Source organism: Spermophilus citellus (assembly GCF_964194105.1).
Source record: "Spermophilus citellus genome assembly, chromosome: 4".
Taxonomy (NCBI): Eukaryota; Metazoa; Chordata; class Mammalia; order Rodentia; family Sciuridae; genus Spermophilus; species Spermophilus citellus.
In genome coordinates this window covers 1022134-1039720 of record NC_138185.1, presented here as the reverse complement: position 1 = coordinate 1039720, position 17587 = coordinate 1022134, and positions in this window count along the sequence as shown.

Genomic DNA, 17587 nt, shown 5'->3' with positions numbered 1-17587 from the left:
TGCCTGGCCCATACAGACCAGCCTCTCCCCAGGAGTGCTCTGGGCCTAGAGCAGGCTGTCCCTGGAGGGAAAGGCAACCTGGGCCCCTCCCTTCGTGTGTGGCCCTCCAAGCTCCCCTCAGTCCTGGCGTGTGGGGTGGATTCCTGGCCTGGGCCTGACCTGCGCCTGCAGGCACCAGCTCAGGACAGTGGCTGGGTATTTGGGGACTAAGGTGCTTTCTCCCTGGTGCTACTAAGCAGTGAGCCAAGGGGCTCTTGGTGCCCACACTTGCTTGGGGAGACAGGTGAATGACATTGTCATTTTAACATCAAGGTCCAACTGAGCCTGCAGCCTGTCACCTCTGTGCTGTGGCCACATGAACCACACAGGTCATTTTTGCTGAAACTTTGAGTCTCTTTCACCTGTGACAGACTCCAGACACATACATGCCCAGCAGTCCCAGCCCGTCGTCCTGGGGCCATGCTGTGTCCTTAGCCTGGCACTCTCAACTCCTAAGTCCCCTCCTCTTGGGAGCTGCCTGGGTCCCCCTGTCATCTCCTACCAGCTTGGGGAACGGGGGACCCACTTGGTCATATGGGCCTGATCCTCCTATTAGTCTCCCAAGCCCCTGGGTGCCACCTCTTTGCTGTCATCTCCATTGTGCCCAGCAGAGGGAGCTGTGAACCAGCAGTTAGCAATGGGTCTCTCACCTCCAGGCTCTGCCACAGACTGGGAGTGGAGGGGGGACAGACCCTGGAAGGGAGTGCCAGGAGGGGCTCATCCCACTAGTGTGTGAGTAGCAGTCACCTTCTGGGCAGCTCACTGAGCTTCACTGTCCAGCATAGTAGCCACTAGCCACATGCAGTTGCTGGGCACTTGAAATTGAGGAACTCTGTTCTCCATTTCATTTAATTTTTTCAATATTTTTAGTTGTAGATGGATATAATACCTTTTATTTATTTATTTATTTATTTATTTATGAGTGGTGCTGAGGATTGAACCCAGTGCCTCACACATGCTATGCTAGTGCTCTACCACTGAGCCAGAACCCCAGCCCCGATTTCATTTTATTTAAAAGAAATCTAAGTGGCCACCCACACAGGGCTAATAGCTTATGTCTTGGATGACCCAGCCCAGCCCCCAGACCCTGTCCTTTGAGGCTGGTCGAGGAAACAGGCATCCCAACCCCAGACCAGAAGAACCTAAATTCCCTGGGGGTGGAGTTGGGTGTTCAAAGTCCTCTTTGTGCTGAGCACTGAGGCCATGCCAGTAATCCTAGCGACTGAGGCTGAGGCAGGAGGATCGAAAATTCAAGGCCAGCCTCAAGCAGCCCTAGCAAAGCCCCAAGAAACTTAACAAGACCCCATCTCAAAATAAAAACTAAAAAGGGCTGGGGGTGTGGCTGAGTGGTTAAGCACCCCTGGAATCAATCCCCATACAAAAACACAAGGCCTCCACTCAGTGGAGACTCGAGAGCCTGATACTCAGTGAGACTTGAGCGCCCCTGTCATCTGCTCACCCTGAAACTCTGCTTCCCTGGCGAGGGGATGAACACCGTCATACTCCCACTCTGCAGCCTTTTACTTCCTTCCCCAGAACCCCTGCTGGGTTTCAAGAGCTCCCTGATACAGCCATTCCTGAAAGGGAACCTCACAATCACCTGAACTCCTAGCCTGGAGTTTGGGACCACAAGATCACAGCAGGGCTGGTCAGTACACTGCAAGCTGTGGAGATACATCTGATTCAACAGGCCCATGTCAGGGAGTGGCCACCACAGACACCTCAGAGATGTACACCAGACAGCTGCACTTGAAGAACAGAGGCTGACCACAAGCACATCCCTCCGTTGGGTCCATGTCTGGCCCAGCCAAGTCCAGTCTAGCCAGTGGGGAGAAGCGCACGGTGGGCCAGCCCTGTCTTGGCCTTTCCCAGCTCTGCCCACTGTGCCCCAACCCCGTCCAGGAGCCAGCACCAGGGCAGCCTCAGCCAAGAGACACTCAGATGCTCCCCTTGGCAAGACGCCTGGGGCTCCCAGGCCCTGCAAGACTCTGACAGGGGTGCCCAGGGCAGTGGCCCCTCAGGAGCACCAGCCCACTCCCGCCACGCTGCCTGGGGTGACCGGCTCATGGAGGCTACTGGGGTGGGCTCTGTGCTGGTGAGCTCAGGGTGGGAAGGGTTGAAGAAAGGCACCACCGTGCTCTGCAGGGCAGACCGGGGAGCACTCTTCCTACCTCCTCCTGCCTCCTCCTGCCTCCTCCTCCTGGGTTCCACACCCCTCTGGTCCAGCAGCCTCTGGCCTGAGCACGGTAGTGAACCCACACCCCAGGGTGGGAGCCCTGCCCCCCCTCCCCCGCTACCAGGTGGAGAACAGATGGCCAGGCAGGATGGGGGGAGGCTGGTGCCACGTGCCCCAGGGCTCTGGCCCCTCCCCAGCCCTCCTGCCCACGCCATGCTCCTGGCAGCCTCGTGCACTGGCCTGGAGCCCCAGCACCCTGGTGCACCTGCTGCGAGGCCACAGGAGGGGACATTCCCCTGGGAATGACAGGGCTCCCTGGAGTGTCAGCCTCAAGAGGAGGGGTGGGACCTGGGGAGGGCCCTCCATTGCCCCTTGTCACAAAACACCAGGGCAGCGGGCTTCCTGGTCAGGCGACAGGGGAGGGGCTGTGACTGGCCCCTCCCTGCGCCTCCCCTCCCCCTCCTTCCCAATGTCTGGGCCCTGAGGCTCATGGGGGGTCAGTCCAGGGAGGGCTGTGGGCTGCTCTGGGCTTCTGCTTGCAGGTAGAGACAAAGGTCAGGCTGTGGGGCCCAGGTGGGGAGACCCACGCAGGACATGGGCACGGGCAGGGGGAGCCAGAAGGGAGCCTTGTCCCCATGGTGCCACGTGGGGTGTGCCTGCTGAGCTGATAGTGATGGAGACCCCTGGGACCTGGCCCCCATGGAGCTTGAGCAGGTATGGGGACGAGCAGGCAGACAGTGGCCTCTGCCTCCCTGACTGACGTGCCCATCTCGGCTCTCAGCAAACCCGCCATCCGGCTCTGGGCCTCAGTCCCCTCAACTCTGAGATGGTGATGAGCTGTGCTCATTCCAGAGGACTACCGTGGCTTCTGCAAGGGAATGCGGCCCCTGCAGGCCTCCCAGAGCATAGTGACCTCCCCAGGCCCTGGCTCAGCCCCGTCTCTTACCCCGGATGAACACCAGCCCTGTCTAAGAAACCCAATACCCTCCCTCTGGAAAAAGTCTAGACTTGTTTTATACTAAAATATTAAAAGACTCACCAAGCATTCCCAGAGCCAGCAGGAGGCGGCTCTGAGAGTGAACGGTCAGGCGCTGGCCTTGGGGAGGTGTCTCTTCTCTGGAGTCGCCCAGCCCAGCCCAGCCCGGCACACTGGAAGCACTGCAGACTGGGGAAGGCAGCGTGCCAGCCTCATGGAGCTCAGGAGAGCCGAATGCCAAGACGCACAGGGCAGTCCTCAGCTGAGCCCAAAGGGACACACGGTGGGAAGGGAGAAAGGCTCAGGTCATCTGAAGAAGGGAGGGAGAAGTGGCAGCTCCTGAGTCAGGAGGCCGCGGTATTTGCTACAAACTGAGAGTTGCAAAGACAGAGGGCCCCAGTCCCCAGGTCTGCCTCCTTGGAAAGCTGCAAAGCACCACAGTGTCCAGAAACTGCCAGCAGCGGAAACTTCTGGAACAAGCATGTGACGGGTGTTGCTGCGTCCAGCCTTTTAAAATGTAATTGTATCGGCCACACTCGGACAGTTCCAGTTTCAGGAACTGCACACAAGGCCACACTCAGCAGAGGCTGTGGTGTCCTCTTGGACTCTCTGCCTCCTCTGTGCAGGATGCTCTGGGCTTGAAGAAGTCCTTCTATGTCTGGAGGCCACTGATGAGCACGGGGCTCAGCTCAGGGCCCAGCCACACTGCTGGGCCCAGGAAGTCCCTTCCCTTTGCATTAGCCCCAAGGGGACAGACAGGGCCAACTTCCTGAAGGTGGGGTACAGCTGGACAGAGGGTGTCCTTGTGTGAAGACTTTGCTGATGAGACCAAAGGTCAGCAGTTCTGAATGACCCAGGGAGCCAGGCACTTCACTGAGAGCTCATTTAGGACAGAGGGGTAAACGCCCAGCTATCCGAGCCCACTCCAGACCAGTGGGTTGGGAAGTTCTACCTGGTGTGTGGCCTGTCTCCTCCCCTGCCCTCAGGACCATCCCTGGAATGTGCAGCCAGGCCCTCTTATGACTCTGGAGCTACCTGGACAGTCTGCTATCCATGCCCTTCCCCTGGGTTCAACTGCCCCAGCCAGGCCTGCCAGCCAGCACCTGGGCATGGGAGATGTCCGTCTCCCATGGGAGCTACCTGGTCTCCAGGTACACTTTGTCTTGACTCCCTGCAGGGACAGATGTCCAGGGCATCTAAGAGCAGAGGGTCTCAGGGTCTCACAGGGATTCAAGGCCGAGTGGCTGGTTCAAGCAGATGGTGATCAGGGGCCCCAAGAGGGCATATCCTTGTCTAGTGCCTGGCTCCACGAGGCAGGTGCACAGGGAAGGGCCAGGTGAGGGAGGTGGAGTACCCAGACTCACCAGGGTGCTGTAGGTGGACACATACCTTCATTTACTTATTTCTATGTGGTACTGAGTATCGAATCCACTGCTTCACACATGCTAGGCAAGCGTCCACCACGACGCCACCGGCCCAGCCCACAAGCCTGTCTTTGCAACCTGGCTGTGTGCACCAGGCTCACCTCGTGCTCTGGGCTGAGCCACTGGAGTGTCTTTCTTGCCGGGCGGGAAGGGTCAGTCTCCTGCCCTGCTGGCCTCCTCTTTCACACTTTGCAAACTGTTGTAAAAAGCCTACACCCTGTGGTGCCAGCAACCAGAACCATGAAAGCAGGAAGAGGGTACTCAGGGGTGAGGGCAGGCTTGCCTGGGGCTTGGTGCAGGCTGGGTGGAGTGCAGGCCCTGCACCCTCCAGGCCTCAAACCTGCCTCTTCCAGGAGTCCTAAGCATTGCTGACCCGCCACCTACGCACTCTGGCTGCCTAACAGACTGTGAAGAGTGGACTCAGCCCACCCTGTCTTTATGATGTATACGACGGCGGTCCTCAGGCTGCGCCTGACCTAGAAACTCCATGGTGAGTGGAACAGGAGACCTCAGGCTGCAACAGCCCCAGTGACTCCATGGTGAGTGGAACAGCAGTCCTCAGGCGGAGCCTCACCAGAGTGACCCCATGGTGTGTGCAACAGCAGTCCTCAGGCTGTACCTGCCCTGGTGACTCCATGGTGTGTAGAACAGCAGTCCTCAGGCTGTGCCTGCCCTAGTGACTCCATGGTGTGTAGAATAGGAGTCCTCAGGCTGTGCCTGCCCTAGTGACTCCATGGTGTGTAGAATAGGAGTCCTCAGGCTGTGCCTGCCCTGAGTGACTCCATGGTGTGTGGAACAGCAGTCCTCAGGCTGTGCCTGCCCTGAGTGACTCCATGGTGTGTGGAACAGCAGTCCTCAGGCTGTGCCTGCCCTGAGTGACTCCATGGTGTGTGGAACAGCAGTCCTCAGGCTGTGCCTGCCCTAGTGACTCCATGGTGTGTAGAACAGCAGTCCTCAGGCTGTGCCTGCCCTAGTGACTCCATGGTGTACAGAACAGCAGTTCTCAGGCTGCGCCTGCCATAGTGACTCCAAGGTGTACAGAACAGCAGTCCTCAGGCTGTGCCTGCCCTAGTGACTCCAAGGTGTGTAGGACAGCAGTCCTCAGGCTGTGCCTGCCCTAGTGACTCCATGGTGTGTAGGACAGCAGTCCTCAGGCTGTGCCTGCCCTACTGACTCCATGATGTGTAGAGCAGCAGTCCGAAGGCTGTGTCTGCCCTAGTGACTCCATGGTCTGTAGAACAGCAGTCCTCAGGCTGTGCCTGTCCTAGTGACTCCATGGTGTGTAGAACAGCAGTCCTCAGGCTGTGCCTGCCCTAGTGACTCCATGGTGTGTAGAACAGCAGTCCTCAGGCTGCGCCTGCCCTAGTGACTCCATGGTGTGTAGAACAGCAGTCCTCAGGCTGTGCCTGCCCTGAGTGACTCCATGGTGTGTAGAACAGCAGTCCTCAGGCTGTGCCTGCCCTGAGTGACTCCATGGTGTGTAGGACAGCAGTCCTCAGGCTGTGCCTGCCCTAGTGACTCCATGGTGTGTAGAACAGCAGTCCTCAGGCTGTGCCTGCCCTGGGTGACTCCATGGTGTGTAGAACAGCAGTCCTCAGGCTGCGCCTGCCCTGAGTGACTCCATGGTGTGTAGGACAGCAGTCCTCAGGCTGCGCCTGCCCTGGTGACTCCATGGTGTGTAGGACAGCAGTCCTCAGGCTGCGCCTGCCCTAGTGACTCCATGGTGTGTAGAACAGCAGTCCTCAGGCTGTGCCTGCCCTAGTGACTCCATTGTGTGTAGAACAGCAGTCCTCAGGCTGTGCCTGCCCTAGTGACTCCATGGTGTGTAGAATAGGAGTCCTCAGGCTGTGCCTGCCCTAGTGACTCCATGGTGTGTAGAATAGGAGTCCTCAGGCTGTGCCTGCCCTAGTGACTCCATGGTGTGTAGAATAGGAGTCCTCAGGCTGTGCCTGCCCTGAGTGACTCCATGGTGTGTGGAACAGCAGTCCTCAGGCTGTGCCTGCCCTGAGTGACTCCATGGTGTGTGGAACAGCAGTCCTCAGGCTGTGCCTGCCCTAGTGACTCCATGGTGTGTAGAACAGCAGTCCTCAGGCTGTGCCTGCCCTAGTGACTCCATGGTGTACAGAACAGCAGTTCTCAGGCTGCGCCTGCCATAGTGACTCCAAGGTGTACAGAACAGCAGTCCTCAGGCTGTGCCTGCCCTAGTGACTCCAAGGTGTGTAGGACAGCAGTCCTCAGGCTGTGCCTGCCCTAGTGACTCCATGGTGTGTAGGACAGCAGTCCTCAGGCTGTGCCTGCCCTAGTGACTCCATGGTGTGTAGAATAGGAGTCCTCAGGCTGTGCCTGCCCTAGTGACTCCATGGTGTGTAGAATAGGAGTCCTCAGGCTGTGCCTGCCCTAGTGACTCCATGGTGTGCAGGACAGCAGTCCTCAGGCTGCGCCTGCCATAGTGACTCCAAGGTGTACAGAACAGCAGTCCTCAGGCTGTGCCTGCCCTAGTGACTCCAAGGTGTGTAGGACAGCAGTCCTCAGGCTGTGCCTGCCCTAGTGACTCCATGGTGTGTAGGACAGCAGTCCTCAGGCTGTGCCTGCCCTGAGTGACTCCATGGTGTGTGGAACAGCAGTCCTCAGGCTGTGCCTGCCCTGAGTGACTCCATGGTGTGTGGAACAGCAGTCCTCAGGCTGTGCCTGCCCTAGTGACTCCATGGTGTGTAGAACAGCAGTCCTCAGGCTGTGCCTGCCCTAGTGACTCCATGGTGTGTAGAATAGGAGTCCTCAGGCTGTGCCTGCCCTAGTGACTCCATGGTGTGTAGAATAGGAGTCCTCAGGCTGTGCCTGCCCTAGTGACTCCATGGTGTGTGGAACAGCAGTCCTCAGGCTGTGCCTGCCCTGAGTGACTCCATGGTGTGTGGAACAGCAGTCCTCAGGCTGTGCCTGCCCTGAGTGACTCCATGGTGTGTGGAACAGCAGTCCTCAGGCTGTGCCTGCCCTAGTGACTCCATGGTGTGTAGAACAGCAGTCCTCAGGCTGTGCCTGCCCTAGTGACTCCATGGTGTACAGAACAGCAGTTCTCAGGCTGCGCCTGCCCTAGTGACTCCATGGTGTACAGAACAGCAGTTCTCAGGCTGCGCCTGCCATAGTGACTCCAAGGTGTACAGAACAGCAGTCCTCAGGCTGTGCCTGCCCTAGTGACTCCATGGTGTGTGGAACAGCAGTCCTCAGGCTGTGCCTGCCCTAGTGACTCCATGGTGTGTAGGACAGCAGTCCTCAAGCTGTGCCTGCCCTGAGTGACTCCATGGTGTGTAGAACAGCAGTCCTCAGGCTGTGCCTGCCCTAGTGACTCCAAGGTGTGTAGGACAGCAGTCCTCAGGCTGTGCCTGCCCTAGTGACTCCATGGTGTGTAGGACAGCAGTCCTCAGGCTGTGCCTGCCCTACTGACTCCATGATGTGTAGAGCAGCAGTCCGAAGGCTGTGTCTGCCCTAGTGACTCCATGGTCTGTAGAACAGCAGTCCTCAGGCTGTGCCTGTCCTAGTGACTCCATGGTGTGTAGAACAGCAGTCCTCAGGCTGCGCCTGCCCTAGTGACTCCATGGTGTGTGGAACAGCAGTCCTCAGGCTGTGCCTGCCCTGAGTGACTCCATGGTGTGTGGAACAGCAGTCCTCAGGCTGTGCCTGCCCTGAGTGACTCCATGGTGTGTGGAACAGCAGTCCTCAGGCTGTGCCTGCCCTAGTGACTCCATGGTGTGTAGAACAGCAGTCCTCAGGCTGTGCCTGCCCTAGTGACTCCATGGTGTACAGAACAGCAGTTCTCAGGCTGCGCCTGCCATAGTGACTCCAAGGTGTACAGAACAGCAGTCCTCAGGCTGTGCCTGCCCTAGTGACTCCAAGGTGTGTAGGACAGCAGTCCTCAGGCTGTGCCTGCCCTAGTGACTCCATGGTGTGTAGGACAGCAGTCCTCAGGCTGTGCCTGCCCTACTGACTCCATGATGTGTAGAGCAGCAGTCCGAAGGCTGTGTCTGCCCTAGTGACTCCATGGTCTGTAGAACAGCAGTCCTCAGGCTGTGCCTGTCCTAGTGACTCCATGGTGTGTAGAACAGCAGTCCTCAGGCTGTGCCTGCCCTAGTGACTCCATGGTGTGTAGAACAGCAGTCCTCAGGCTGCGCCTGCCCTAGTGACTCCATGGTGTGTAGAACAGCAGTCCTCAGGCTGTGCCTGCCCTGAGTGACTCCATGGTGTGTAGAACAGCAGTCCTCAGGCTGTGCCTGCCCTGAGTGACTCCATGGTGTGTAGGACAGCAGTCCTCAGGCTGTGCCTGCCCTAGTGACTCCATGGTGTGTAGAACAGCAGTCCTCAGGCTGTGCCTGCCCTGGGTGACTCCATGGTGTGTAGAACAGCAGTCCTCAGGCTGCGCCTGCCCTGAGTGACTCCATGGTGTGTAGGACAGCAGTCCTCAGGCTGCGCCTGCCCTGGTGACTCCATGGTGTGTAGGACAGCAGTCCTCAGGCTGCGCCTGCCCTAGTGACTCCATGGTGTGTAGAACAGCAGTCCTCAGGCTGTGCCTGCCCTAGTGACTCCATTGTGTGTAGAACAGCAGTCCTCAGGCTGTGCCTGCCCTAGTGACTCCATGGTGTGTAGAATAGGAGTCCTCAGGCTGTGCCTGCCCTAGTGACTCCATGGTGTGTAGAATAGGAGTCCTCAGGCTGTGCCTGCCCTAGTGACTCCATGGTGTGTAGAATAGGAGTCCTCAGGCTGTGCCTGCCCTGAGTGACTCCATGGTGTGTGGAACAGCAGTCCTCAGGCTGTGCCTGCCCTGAGTGACTCCATGGTGTGTGGAACAGCAGTCCTCAGGCTGTGCCTGCCCTAGTGACTCCATGGTGTGTAGAACAGCAGTCCTCAGGCTGCGCCTGCCCTAGTGACTCCATGGTGTACAGAACAGCAGTTCTCAGGCTGCGCCTGCCATAGTGACTCCAAGGTGTACAGAACAGCAGTCCTCAGGCTGTGCCTGCCCTAGTGACTCCAAGGTGTGTAGGACAGCAGTCCTCAGGCTGTGCCTGCCCTAGTGACTCCATGGTGTGTAGGACAGCAGTCCTCAGGCTGTGCCTGCCCTAGTGACTCCATGGTGTGTAGAATAGGAGTCCTCAGGCTGTGCCTGCCCTAGTGACTCCATGGTGTGTAGAATAGGAGTCCTCAGGCTGTGCCTGCCCTAGTGACTCCATGGTGTGCAGGACAGCAGTCCTCAGGCTGCGCCTGCCATAGTGACTCCAAGGTGTACAGAACAGCAGTCCTCAGGCTGTGCCTGCCCTAGTGACTCCAAGGTGTGTAGGACAGCAGTCCTCAGGCTGTGCCTGCCCTAGTGACTCCATGGTGTGTAGGACAGCAGTCCTCAGGCTGTGCCTGCCCTGAGTGACTCCATGGTGTGTGGAACAGCAGTCCTCAGGCTGTGCCTGCCCTGAGTGACTCCATGGTGTGTGGAACAGCAGTCCTCAGGCTGTGCCTGCCCTAGTGACTCCATGGTGTGTAGAACAGCAGTCCTCAGGCTGTGCCTGCCCTAGTGACTCCATGGTGTGTAGAATAGGAGTCCTCAGGCTGTGCCTGCCCTAGTGACTCCATGGTGTGTGGAACAGCAGTCCTCAGGCTGTGCCTGCCCTGAGTGACTCCATGGTGTGTGGAACAGCAGTCCTCAGGCTGTGCCTGCCCTGAGTGACTCCATGGTGTGTGGAACAGCAGTCCTCAGGCTGTGCCTGCCCTAGTGACTCCATGGTGTGTGGAACAGCAGTCCTCAGGCTGTGCCTGCCCTAGTGACTCCATGGTGTACAGAACAGCAGTTCTCAGGCTGCGCCTGCCCTAGTGACTCCATGGTGTACAGAACAGCAGTTCTCAGGCTGCGCCTGCCATAGTGACTCCAAGGTGTACAGAACAGCAGTCCTCAGGCTGTGCCTGCCCTAGTGACTCCATGGTGTGTGGAACAGCAGTCCTCAGGCTGTGCCTGCCCTAGTGACTCCATGGTGTGTAGGACAGCAGTCCTCAAGCTGTGCCTGCCCTGAGTGACTCCATGGTGTGTAGAACAGCAGTCCTCAGGCTGTGCCTGCCCTAGTGACTCCAAGGTGTGTAGGACAGCAGTCCTCAGGCTGTGCCTGCCCTAGTGACTCCATGGTGTGTAGGACAGCAGTCCTCAGGCTGTGCCTGCCCTACTGACTCCATGATGTGTAGAGCAGCAGTCCGAAGGCTGTGTCTGCCCTAGTGACTCCATGGTCTGTAGAACAGCAGTCCTCAGGCTGTGCCTGTCCTAGTGACTCCATGGTGTGTAGAACAGCAGTCCTCAGGCTGTGCCTGCCCTAGTGACTCCATGGTGTGTAGAACAGCAGTCCTCAGGCTGCGCCTGCCCTAGTGACTCCATGGTGTGTAGAACAGCAGTCCTCAGGCTGTGCCTGCCCTGAGTGACTCCATGGTGTGTAGAACAGCAGTCCTCAGGCTGTGCCTGCCCTGAGTGACTCCATGGTGTGTAGGACAGCAGTCCTCAGGCTGTGCCTGCCCTAGTGACTCCATGGTGTGTAGAACAGCAGTCCTCAGGCTGTGCCTGCCCTGGGTGACTCCATGGTGTGTAGAACAGCAGTCCTCAGGCTGCGCCTGCCCTGAGTGACTCCATGGTGTGTAGGACAGCAGTCCTCAGGCTGCGCCTGCCCTGGTGACTCCATGGTGTGTAGGACAGCAGTCCTCAGGCTGCGCCTGCCCTAGTGACTCCATGGTGTGTAGAACAGCAGTCCTCAGGCTGTGCCTGCCCTAGTGACTCCATTGTGTGTAGAACAGCAGTCCTCAGGCTGTGCCTGCCCTGAGTGACTCCATGGTGTGTAGGACAGCAGTCCTCAGGCTGTGCCTGCCCTGGTGACTCCATGGTGTGTAGAACAGCAGTCCTCAGGCTGTGCCTGCCCTGGTGACTCCATGGTGTGTAGAACAGCAGTCCTCAGGCTGTGCCTGCCCTGAGTGACTCCATGGTGTGTAGGACACCAGTCCTCAGGCTGTGCCTGCCCTAGTGACTCCATGGTGTATAGAACAGCAGTCCTCAGGCTGTGCCTGCCCTGGGTGACTCCATGGTGTGTAGAACAGCAGTCCTCAGGCTGTGCCTGCCCTAGTGACTCCATGGTGTGTAGGACAGCAGTCCTCAGGCTGTGTCTGCCCTGGGTGACTCCATGGTGTGTAGAACAGCAGTCCTCAGGCTGTGCCTGCCCTGGTGACCCCATGGTGTGTAGAACAGCAGTCCTCAGGCTGCACCTGCCCTAGTGACTCCATGGTGTGTAGAACAGCAGTCCTCAGGCTGTGCCTGCCCTGAGTGACTCCATGGTGTGTAGGACAGCAGTCCTCAGGCTGTGCCTGTCCTGGTGACTCCATGGTGTATAGAACAGCAGTCCTCAGGCTGTGCCTGCCCTGAATGACTCCATGGTGTGTAGAACAGCACTCCTCAGGCTGTGCCTGCCCTGAATGACTCCATGGTGTGTAGAACAGCAGTCCTCAGGCTGTACCTGCCCTGGTGACTCCATGGTGTGTAGAACAGCAGTCCTCAGGCTGTGCCTGCCCTAGTGACTCCATGGTGTGTAGAACAGCAGTCCTCAGGCTGTGCCTGCCCTAGTGACTCCATGGTGTGTAGAACAGCAGTCCTCAGGCTGTGCCTGCCCTGAGTGACTCCATGGTGTGTAGGACAGCAGTCCTCAGGCTGTGCCTGTCCTGGTGACTCCATGGTGTATAGAACAGCAGTCCTCAGGCTGTGCCTGCCCTGAATGACTCCATGGTGTGTAGAACAGCACTCCTCAGGCTGTGCCTGCCCTGAATGACTCCATGGTGTGTAGAACAGCAGTCCTCAGGCTGTACCTGCCCTGGTGACTCCATGGTGTGTAGAACAGCAGTCCTCAGTCTGTGCCTGGCCTAGTGACTCCATGGTGTGTAGAACAGCAGTCCTCAGGCTGTGCCTGCCCTAGTGACTCCATGGTGTGTAGAACAGCAGCTCTCAGTCTGCGCCTGCCCTGAGTGACTCCATGGTGTGTAGAACAGCAGTCCTCAGGCTGTGCCTGCCCTGGTGACTCCATGGTGTATAGAACAGCAGTCCTCAGGCTGTGCCTGTCCTGGTGACTCCATGGTGTATAGAACAGCAGTCCTCAGGCTGTGCCTGCCCTGAATGACTCCATGGTGTGTAGAACAGCAGTCCTCAGTCTGCGCCTGCCCTGAGTGACTCCATGGTGTGTAGAACAGCAGTCCTCAGGCTGCTCCTGCCCTAGTGACTCCATGGTGTGTAGAACAGCAGTCCTCAGGCTGTGCCTGCCCTAGTGACTCCATGGTGTGTGGAACAGCAGTCCTCAGGCTGTGCCTGCCCTGGTGACTCCATGGTGTGTAGGACAGCAGTCCTCAGTCTGTGCCTGTCCTAGTGACTCCATGGTGTGTAGAACAGCAGTCCTCAGGCTGTGCCTGCCCTAGTGACTCCATGGTGTGCAGAACAGCAGTCCTCAGGCTGTGCCTGTTATAGTGACTCCATGGTGTGCAGAACAGCAGTCCTCAGGCTGCACCTGTCCTAGTGACTCCATGATGTGCGGAATAGCAGTCCTCAGGCTGTGCCTGCCCTGGTGACTCCATGGTGTGTAGAACAGCAGTCCTCAGGCTGTGCCTGCCCTAGTGACTCCATGGTGTGCAGATCAGGAGTCCTCAGGCTGTGCCTGTCCTAGTGACTCCATGGTGTGCAGAACAGCAGTCCTCAGTCTGTGCCTGTCCTAGTGACTCCATGGTGTGTAGAACAGCAGTCCTCAGTCTGTGCCTGTCCTAGTGACTCCATGGTGTGCAGAACAGCAGTCCTCAGTCTGTGCCTGTCCTAGTGACTCCATGGTGTGTGGAACAGCAGTCCTCAGGCTGTGCCTGCCCTAGTGACTCCATGGTGTGCAGAACAGCAGTCCTCAGTCTGTGCCTGTCCTAGTGACTCCATGGTGTGTAGAACAGCAGTCCTCAGGCTGCACCTGTCCTAGTGACTCCATGATGTGCGGAATAGCAGTCCTCAGGCTGTGCCTGCCCTGAGTGACTCCATGGTGTGTAGAACAGCAGTCCTCAGGCTGTGCCTGTCCTAGTGACTCCATGGTGTGCAGAACAGCAGTCCTCAGTCTGTGCCTGTCCTAGTGACTCCATGGTGTGTAGAACAGTAGTCCTCAGGCTGTGCCTGCCCTAGTGACTCCATGGTGTGCAGAACAGCAGTCCTCAGTCTGTGCCTGGCCTAGTGACTCCATGGTGTGTAGAACAGCAGTCCTCAGTCTGTGCCTGTCCTAGTGACTCCATGGTGTGCAGAACAGCAGTCCTCAGTCTGTGCCTGTCCTAGTGACTCCATGGTGTGTGGAACAGCAGTCCTCAGGCTGTGCCTGCCCTAGTGACTCCATGGTGTGCAGAACAGCAGTCCTCAGTCTGTGCCTGTCCTAGTGACTCCATGGTGTGTAGAACAGCAGTCCTCAGGCTGCACCTGTCCTAGTGACTCCATGATGTGCGGAATAGCAGTCCTCAGGCTGTGCCTGCCCTGAGTGACTCCATGGTGTGTAGAACAGCAGTCCTCAGGCTGTGCCTGTCCTAGTGACTCCATGGTGTGCAGAACAGCAGTCCTCAGTCTGTGCCTGTCCTAGTGACTCCATGGTGTGTAGAACAGTAGTCCTCAGGCTGTGCCTGCCCTAGTGACTCCATGGTGTGCAGAACAGCAGTCCTCAGTCTGTGCCTGTCCTAGTGACTCCATGGTGTGTAGAACAGCAGTCCTCAGGCTGCGACTGCCCTGGGTGACTCCATGGTGTGCAGGACAGCAGTCCTCAGGCTGTGCCTGCCCTGGTGACTCCATGGTGTGTAGAACAGCAGTCCTCAGGCTGCGACTGCCCTGGGTGACTCCTTGGTGTACAGGACAGCAGTCCTCAGGCTGTGCCTGCCCTGGTGACTCCATGGTGTGTAGAACAACAGTCCTCAGGCTGCACCTGCCCTAGTGACTCCATGGTGTGTAGAACAGCAGTCCTCAGGCTGTCCCTGCCCTAGTGACTCCATGGTGTGTGGAACAGCAGTCCTCAGGCTGCGCCTGCCCTGAGTGACTCCATGGTGTGTAGAACAGCAGTCCTCAGGCTGTCCCTGCCCTAGTGACTCCATGGTGTGTAGAACAGCAGTCCTCAGGCTGCACCTGCCCTGAGTGACTCCATGGTGTGTGGGACAGCAGTCCTCAGGCTGTGCCTCTCCTGAGAGACTCCATGGTGTGTAGAACAGCAGCTCTCAGGCTGTGCCTGCCCTGAGTGACTCCATGGTGTGTAGGACAGCAGTCCTCAGGCTGTGCCTGCCCTGAGTGACTCCATGGTGTGTAGGACAGCAGTCCTCAGGCTGTGCCTGCCCTAGTGACCCCATGGTGTGTAGAACAGCAGTCCTCAGGCTGTGCCTGCCCTGGGTGACTCCATGGTGTGTAGAACAGCAGCTCTCAGGCTGTGCCTGCCCTGGTGACCCCATGGTGTGTAGGACAGCAGTCCTCAGGCTGTGCCTGCCCTGAGTGACTCCATGGTGTGTAGAACAGCAGCTCTCAGGCTGTACCTGTCCTAGTGAATCCATGGTGTGTGGAACAGCAGTCCTCAGGCTGTGCCTGCCCTAGTGACCCCATGGTGTGTAGAACAGCAGTCCTCAGGCTGTGCCTGCCCTGGGTGACTCCATGGTGTGTAGAACAGCAGCTCTCAGGCTGTGCCTGCCCTGGTGACCCCATGGTGTGTAGGACAGCAGTCCTCAGGCTGTGCCTCCCCTAGTGACTCCATGGTGTATAGAACAGCAGTCCTCAGGCTGTGCCTGTCCTGAGTGACTCCATGGTGTGTACAACAGCAGTCCTCAGGCTGTGCCTGCCCTAGTGACTCCATGGTATGTAGAACAGCAGTCCTCAGGCTGTGCGTGCCCTAGTGACTCCATGGTGTGTAGAACAGCAGTCCTCAGGCTGTGCCTGCCCTAGTGACTCCATGGTGTGTAGAACAGCAGTCCTCAGGCTGCACCATCCCTAATGTCTCCATGGTGTGTGGAACAGCAGCTCTCAGGCTGTGCCTGCCCTGAGTGACTCCAGTGTATTCAACAGTGATTCTAGGCTGGTTCTAACCCTTTGTTCCTAATTTGTAAAGCACTAATTTGCCATAGATACCCCATTTTGATTTGTGCATCACGGTGGAATAAATCCACACCTTGATTGTATAAGTATACTACTGCCATCTGCCTGGCATAACCACAAGGCACAAAAGATAAATTACTTGGATAGTACGAATGACCACCTGTGAACTTGCCAGATTAATCAAAGTCAACAGATGCATGGACACATCAAACTGATGTTTGAAAACCCAGGCTCACCAGCCTATAACACACGAGACCGCCAATTGATATCGATCCCCAGCAATACCCTCATTCAGGGCTCTTACAGGAGGAGCATTGCCGTGACAGAACACAGCGCTACCCCAATTCTGTCACCTGGTCACTCATCCCTAGCCTTGCCCAGGAAAATTGCCACAGCAACAACCCTCTGAATTTCTGTCCTCAGGCTTCAGCAGAATGTGGTTTCTCCTTCCTGTGACAACCATGCAGGGCCAACTCCAAGCTTGCCTCTCAGGCTGACACTCTGGAATGCTGACTGACATCTGAACCTTGGCCTAGCTTAAGTTCCTGTGCTTTGTCACTTCTGTGCCCTGAACAAGTTCTTGTGCTGGTAATTTATCTGCCTTTGCTGTTAGTTCAGCCTCCTGACCCCTGTGGCTGCCTTAAAACCCTTTCTTTGTCTTTCTATAATTGTGTGTGTGTGTGATTGTTACATGTTACAGGCATTAGAAAGTAAGTCAGGTGCAGTGGCCATACCTGTAATTGTGCGCCTCAGGAGGCTGAGGCAGGAGGATCCCAAGTTCAAGGCCAGCCTCAGAAACTTAGTGAGGCCCTAAGCAACTTAGGAAAATCCTGTCTCAAGATAAAAAAATAAAATAAAAAGGGCTAGGGATGTGTTTCAGTGGTTAGGTACCCTTTGGTTCAATATCTGATACCAAAAAAGAAAAAAAAATAGGAAGAAATTATGAGTGTTACAGATGTTGGAAGGTGAGATTAGAATACAAGAACTTGTGTTTGCCCAGATTGACAACCAGGTGACCTGTGAGTGTAATTCGGATTTGGGGGACCCCAAAAGACCACCAGGGGCTGAATCCGAAGCAGGCACACAAGAGTGTTTATTGCAAGCTCGAGCCTGGACTCACAACCGTTTTCAACGCAGCGGTTCGGAGGAGTGAGTCCCCGTCCTTTGTTCAGTGAGATTTTATAGGTTTTGGGGGATACTCTGAGCATCACACAGCAAATCATTCCATACCGCGGGGAAAATCAAACAACAGCTCTTAGCATTGTAGCATTGATGAGTACATTCATTGGCAGGAACAAGTTGGGTAGGGGTGATTGGTCAGTACAGGAGGTGGATTCATTTGAAGTGATTGTTTTAATCTGTGAGGGGTGTGCGTGCTACACTACATGGTTTCCTAACGTGTTATCAATCACTGAGACTACTGGGGGGGGTCACCTGGCATCCCAGGTATTCTGCCTGTCTCATGCTGATCGGTGGTTGCTAGGGGGTTGCCATGGGTCCTCACAGTCAGCATTAGACCTCACACATTCTTTGGTGTTTCCAGGAACTAGCTTAAATGAGTCAGGGACACCTGGCACCACAGATCTCTCCTGTTATTTACAGACAAACAACTCAGCAGGGTGGCTAGTGCCTAGGAACGCTCTGTGGGTTTTCCAAGGACAAGGGTTACCCTCTTCCCTTTGGACAGGCCTTGAGGTAGAGGCTGGTTTATTTATTTATTTTTTCAAAAATGGAGTCACATCAGTTTTCTCATGAGTATTCAGGGAACTGCCCCCATCAAAGTGGTGTAGCCTGTGGATTTACTGTTACTCAGTAAGTTCTGACGTTGTGGAAAGACACAGGTCTGG